Source organism: Nipponia nippon, unplaced genomic scaffold, assembly GCF_047370975.1.
Source record: "Nipponia nippon isolate SJK-2023a ecotype South Korea unplaced genomic scaffold, ASM4737097v1 scaffold_4, whole genome shotgun sequence".
Lineage (NCBI taxonomy): Eukaryota > Metazoa > Chordata > Aves > Pelecaniformes > Threskiornithidae > Nipponia > Nipponia nippon.
Genome location: NW_028262358.1, coordinates 43,464,753 through 43,471,423, shown reverse-complemented (window position 1 = coordinate 43,471,423; position 6,671 = coordinate 43,464,753).

Below are 6,671 nucleotides of genomic sequence, written 5' to 3'. Positions count from 1 at the left end.
TGCAAGGCCTCCTGTCCCTGAAGAGAGTCAACAGCACCTCCCGGTTTGGTATCATCAGCAGACTGGCTAATGGTGCGTTCAATTCCTGCATCCAGATCATTGATAAACACATTGAACAGAACTGGCCCTAGAATTGGACCTTGAGGATCACCGCTGGTGACGGGTCGCCAGCCAGATGTAGCCCCACTCACTACCACCCTTTGAGCTCTGCCTTTCAGCCATTTCTTCACCCAGCGCACCGTGAACCCACTTATCCCACAGTCGAACACCTTGTCCAGAAGGATGCTGTGAGGGGCAGTATCAAAAGCCTTACTAAAATCCAGAAAAACTACATCCACCGCCTTCCCTTCATCCACTAGGTGGGTGACCTTATCATAGAAGGATATCAAATGAGTTAAACGGGACTTTCCTTTTGTGAACCCATGTTGATTTTGCGCAATAATTGCATTATTCTTTAAATGCTTTTCAGTAGTACCCACTATAATCTTCTCCATAATTTTTCCAGTTAATTTTTCCAAATTAACTTCCAGTTAAGGAAGTTAACAAGAATATTAAGAAAAAAATGTTCTTGTTTGGTCTAAAATTATTTGTCTATTATTTTGCTGACCCTTTTTTTTTAAATGAAGTTTTTGCCTCCTCATGTCCATTTGGAGCAGTGGCTTTAAGTTTTGCTGAATTAGGTCAGCAAAACAGTGTTGTAACTTGCTTTTCTTCCCTCATGTTTTCTGTGCAGAAGTTTTAACAGTTTTGGCACATGGCTCTGATTTGTGGCAGAAGCCACAGTTTAGACTGACTTCTCTGAGGTCCAGGAACATTCTGTAGGGTCTTCCTTTCACTGGCATTGCAAGAACCTAGCAACCAAAACAGCTCTGACATCGTATTCAGACAAAGGTAACCCAACTTTCCTCAGCTCCCTTTCCTTTACAGAAAGGTGGAGCTTCAAGTTTCATGTCCTCTCACAAAGTGGTCACTTGAGCATCTTGGTGGATGACCAAGTCACCATCCCTTATTCCAGAGAGGGGTAAATTAGAATATTCTTGTCATCTTCTGGGAAGAAGGTGTTGTTCAGTTGGATTTTTTTTTTTGATCAGACCCAGCCTAACCAGAACTAGAGGTGGTAAGTACCATACAAAATTGGCTTGTGGGACATCATAGTTATCCAAACATACCAATACAGCCATAATAAATGTCACAGTCTTAGTTGACTCCTTGTCATGTTCATGACAATCAAAAATAGAAATGGACTCAAAACTGCCTATATGGAGGCAGCTAAATCTTGACAGGCACATCTCAGAGAGTAAACAGGGATGTGGAACAATCCATGGGATGTGGATGCAGAAATGTGGAACACCACCAAATATCCAATAATCAGGCAACAGCCAGCTGGTCGGGTTAGCTACTTCATGTGCAGCTAATATACAGCTATTTTTAACACGTGGCACAAAGAGTTCAGGATGTGGGTACAGAAGAGAATAAGGTTTATAGGAAGTCCTGCTGAGACCTGCGACAGCAAATACGATTTTTAATCACACGCCTGGTAGAGAGTTAAACTGTTGGGGGGATTACAAAGCAGATTGGCCACATATTATTTATCATTTCATTATAATCTATCATTGGATAGATAATACTCAGGCTATGTTCATTTAAAAAAAATTACATGACTTGGCGCTGTTTTCCCCTCATGGTGCTTACCCTGCTTTAGGATGGATGTGCTCTGCTGGAGAATGCACCAGGTGGCTGCTTCATTTGTTGCAGAAGATGCGAGGTGAATGAGGTGGGACCACGAAATAGTGTTACAAGGCTAAGGGTCATTGCTGCCCAGGAGAACTGGGTTCTGTCATTGCCTCTGTATGATACCAGGAAAATCATGCAACTAAACATTTCACGTTGCTTTTTTCCCTTAGATTCTGGGTGTTTGACGTGCAAAGGTCACTCCAGATTGTAGAGCTGAGGATTCATAGCTGAAGCTTGAGCAAATGGGAACATTGTTTGAGATGTTGAAAGAGCTAAGTACTCTGGAGAGGCAGGTACTGACAATCCCACCCGTTCTGTTCAGGCTCTGCCTCAGCTTCCCACTGTAAGATGGGAATAGTTCCACCCTTGCGTTCCTCCAGGATACTGTGGAGATACTTTGTGAAGCGATCCGTGATGAGCACCACAGAGAAGCTCACCAGGGAATATTTCTACATTGAAAGCAGAAATTTGTGAGTAAATCAGGCCCGGGGCTACACAATGAATAAAGACACCAAAACAGTATTGGGTAACTGCTCATTAACTGAGCATTGCCTACACTGTGCCTTGTGGGAATTCCTGCAATGGCAATCTGGAATAGTAGTGCATACAAATGAGAGAGGCAAATGGACGATGCATAAGCAAATTCAACTCTGACATTTCTTAAATGAGTGCTTAACTTAGCTTCTTTAATGATCTTTTAATGTATTTTTTGCATTTATTCAGATTCTGTTTAAATATTCTCAAATGCGTTCCCATCCTTGTTGCAAGTATTCGCTTAGCTGGTATGGGCAGAACTGTGAAGAAATATAATCACTTTTACGGCCTTTTCATTTCTTATGAATAGATACTTCATAGTTGCCCTCTGTAGTTATTTTCCAGAGTCTGAAGCAAACTCCCAGAATAAAACACGCATGTGCTGTCTGAGACAGAAGAAAAAGCCTAAGAGAGGTTATTATTTACGACATTCCTTATATTCTCAAAGTTTCTGTTACGTATTTTTTCATGAGAATCTTAGCATCTCAAGTTTTTTCACTTCATCTTTTAAGGATATGACTAACATATTCGTATATCAGCACTGCAGATATATATATTGGAAATCTCTGTGTTGTGTTCTGATGAGTAGGATAAAAGCTGGTGTGCTCTCCAGGGGGAAACCTCTCAGGCAAGAAACAGTACAAGAGCCATGGTAGTGAACACTCTTTGCAACAAGAAAGCTAAGGATAATTTTACAGCCAAAAGTCATGTGAGCCACCCTTGCCAGAGAGGGGCTGTTACACTGTAAAGATCTTTTAAGTCACCGCTACCTGAGAGGTTTTTAAAAAGTCACAACGGTTCTTTTCTATAAAGTTTGGCTCATTCCTTCCTTTCACTGAAAAAAACTGCACATCTCTTTAGAGCAGGCTATGCAAAGAATACAGGACTCAAGTATGCAGCCTAAAGTTCAAAGGCATAGCGGGATATGGTACAGTGAGAGGCTACACAACAAATAGATTTTGTGGAACCGGTGGTCTTTCGAAACACGTCCTTATGCCATGCCTAGTGCATTTTCCGTAAAATGCTATTCTAAGCGTAAGCAGTGGCCTAAGCTCTGTTCTGGCCGTATACTTATGCTGTGGCATACAAGGAAGTATTTGGCCTAGACTCCAATAATTGGGGAAAAAAACCCACCCTGAAATAAAAAACCCAGCAGCCAGGAGCAAAGTTTGAGTGTGAAGGAATAGTGCAGCAGTCAGTCACATGGAAGCTGTTGCACAGTTCTGCAAAGAGGAAGGCAAACAGGAGAGATGATTTATTAGTGGCTCGCTGTGCCGGGGGCCCGCTCGGCCCTAAAGCCAGGCCTTGCTGCTGCTTGCGGTCACATCACCTGCTCGAGGGAGCAAAAGGCACAAGTGTAAGTGGTGGCACAACCGGTGGCACGGTAGCAATGAGGAACAGGTATCTGAGTTACACGTGAAACTGGAAAATGAAATTCAAGAAGGGAGCATACAACAACTCCAACTGATACACCCAAAGACTTCCACAACTTTTAAAGTGTTTTTTAGCTAGACACCTGACCTATTTAACCAAATCACATATCTGACTTTCATCTTTTCCTAAACTGAGAAGTCTGGAACTGAAGCGTGAGGTCGAATCGCACCCCAGCAGGACCACAGTGACAGGCCATACCTCACACAATGCAGCCCATGGAAACAGAAGTGCTGGCTCCCTGTTTCGGAGAGTACGCGTATTAATTTAAAATCCCCCTTTGAGGTCATTTCTAGTTGACGCTGATCTTTTTTCCTGTTTCAATCCGCTGTTTATCACTTTATCAGTAGGTGGCAGTAATAGACGATCCTGTGCAATTTGTAATAGTGCTTTGGGAAAGAAAAGACCCTATTTTAAGGTAAAGCTGCTTGTTTTGTTTGTTCACAAGTGTGAGTGGTGTAAATGTACTTGACAAACTCAGACATACATCTTCCTCTAACAGACAGAAAAGTTGTTCCCATACCAGTTCTGGTATTTATGGCTGTACTTAATTTAACAGTGCTATAAAGCTGAATTCAATTAGATGCAAATGTACAATATTTATTCCAAATATCATCCTCCCTAAAGATTAAATATGCAGGTGCCTGTAACATTTTATATAGCACTTATTCTGGTAATTTTGCCCACTATTTTTCACACATTTCAGTACTATCTAAGTCAGTCTAATGACTTTAAGTACTATTAGTTTTCAGTACAAGAAACCTCTATTCCTTAGGAACCACTCCTCCCCCAAGTTTTCTTTAGTCTCCCTGAAGAAACAAATCCAGATTCTGATGCAGACCCAAAGGAGAGCCATAACTATGGCATTCTCTAGGACAATTATGTATACAGATTTTTACCCCTATACAATGAAGACATAGGAAAAACTATATAATCAGCTCCTCCTAAAGTATATCTTTTGTTACTCCTTTGATATCAGAAATCCAACTGGATAAACGACTGCCATATTAAAGTTCCAGGCTTTAATAAGCACCTTTACAGACCGTTGTTCTTAAAGTGTTCTTTCCTTCTGCTGGAACTGATCCTAATGTAAGTCACTGCAAAAACGCTTTGTTATGATGCCCTTCCGAATCAGCTGGCAACACCTCCCGTATTTAATTTTTTGTGCCACTGACAGCAAACTTTGTTTTTATTTTAATCTATGGTGTGACCTAGAATAGCCTAATTTAAACTTTCTTCCATTTTTTCCCCTCCTTTGACCATAATTTTGTAGAGGCTAGCTTAAAAATCTTGCCTATTAGCACCAGCCAAGCACCCTGCTACTAATTTAATACATGGTATAGGAAGCAAAGAACGAGAATTTGGAACATAATAGAGAGGAGGGAAATAGTTTTCAGTATTGAAATGATAACATTTTAAATTCAAGGTAAACCAAGGAGATTAATCTGAGGAATGCAAAACAGCCGGCCGCACAAGTGCTACTGATACGTTATAATTTACCATTAATCCACCGTTGCGAAGTCTCATTTCATCAGAGCAGCAAGCACTAGGACATGAAGAAAGAATTGCTAATAACATGTCAAAAACGCCTTGAATCCAGCTTCTGTTCCAAAGTTCTCATTCCGTGAGATGACAGCACAAACTCACACTGCTAGCAGTGAGCATGCATTATTTGCTGGGCCTGAAATAAAAAGCGACAAGCTTAATGGCATATGAAATAAAACTGAGGGAGAGAAGAGTACGGTGCTAGGAGGGTAACAGGCCTGGTCTTGTTCTCATTGAATTTAGTGGGAATCAAATCAGGCAGTTTGATGAAAATCAAAACTCATTGCGTCAGCCTACAGGATACCTTACTGAGAGACAAAGCCACATTTTGGAGGGCATTTTTTTTTTTTTAATCATGCAATACTTCATGATATAAGGCACATTTATTTTTAGAAAAACGTCTAAGAATTTTCAGATCTTTTTGTGTAGAGTTTGAGGCAAGATGTTTGAGCATGAAACTCAACTACCAATAGCGGATTATCTAAACCACCTCAAAGGTCAAAGCAGCAAAAAATATAATAATGACAAAGACATTTTATGGTTTGGAGGGATTGGAGGAAAAGACTTTCTTTTAAATGTTGATTTGTGGATCAAGCTGGCATAAAAAACCCAGATGAGTCAGTATTTTGATGTGTTCTTGAATAAAGTCATATATTCTTATGTGATCCAAAGCTGTTCAATGATTTTTGAACTGCTGATCTTCCAGGTGTGCCCCCCTACCTTTTTTTCCCCCCCTTCAAATTAGTAATTGGCCAGTAGTATATATTCATTCAAGGAACTGGTAAATAAGGCCCAATGATATTAGAGAAAGCTGTCCTGTTTTCCACTAAGGAGTTATGCTTATACAGTTTAACCTCTTCAGATACATTATAGACATCTGCTAAAATCAATAGACAATTTACAGTACTCCATGTGTTTTCTTTTTTAAAACTAGAAGCGTGAAACCATCTTAATAGACACACATTTTATTTACCCGATTAAGTTATGAACTGATGAAAGAAACAAATATGGGAGCCAGCTATTAAAAACATAAGAGGTCCAACACCTTCACTACTTCACTACTTCAGGAAAAATTTTGGAGAAAATCCTTAAGTCCAAAGCGACGACATTCACCTCTTCCGAAAAATAATACTGGATTTTTGTAAATGCAGCTCTTCTAGCTAGCAATGCTCAAAACTACAGTGAAATGTTTCAATCGCAGGACCTCAGATGCTGAGGCTAATTGGAAACAGAAAGCAAGCTGTTTGCAGCACTGTAATAGGCTGTGGCAATTTTATTATTTTAGATGGGAATGCTAATGACGAGCCACAAATGCAAGTTGTTACAAAGCCTTTGAGAAGCAAGCTGTATGCCCTATATTCCCCTCCCTTGCTGTTCCAGTTAAAACCATACATGCAGAAGGACAAATGAAAATGTTGCCATGGTGA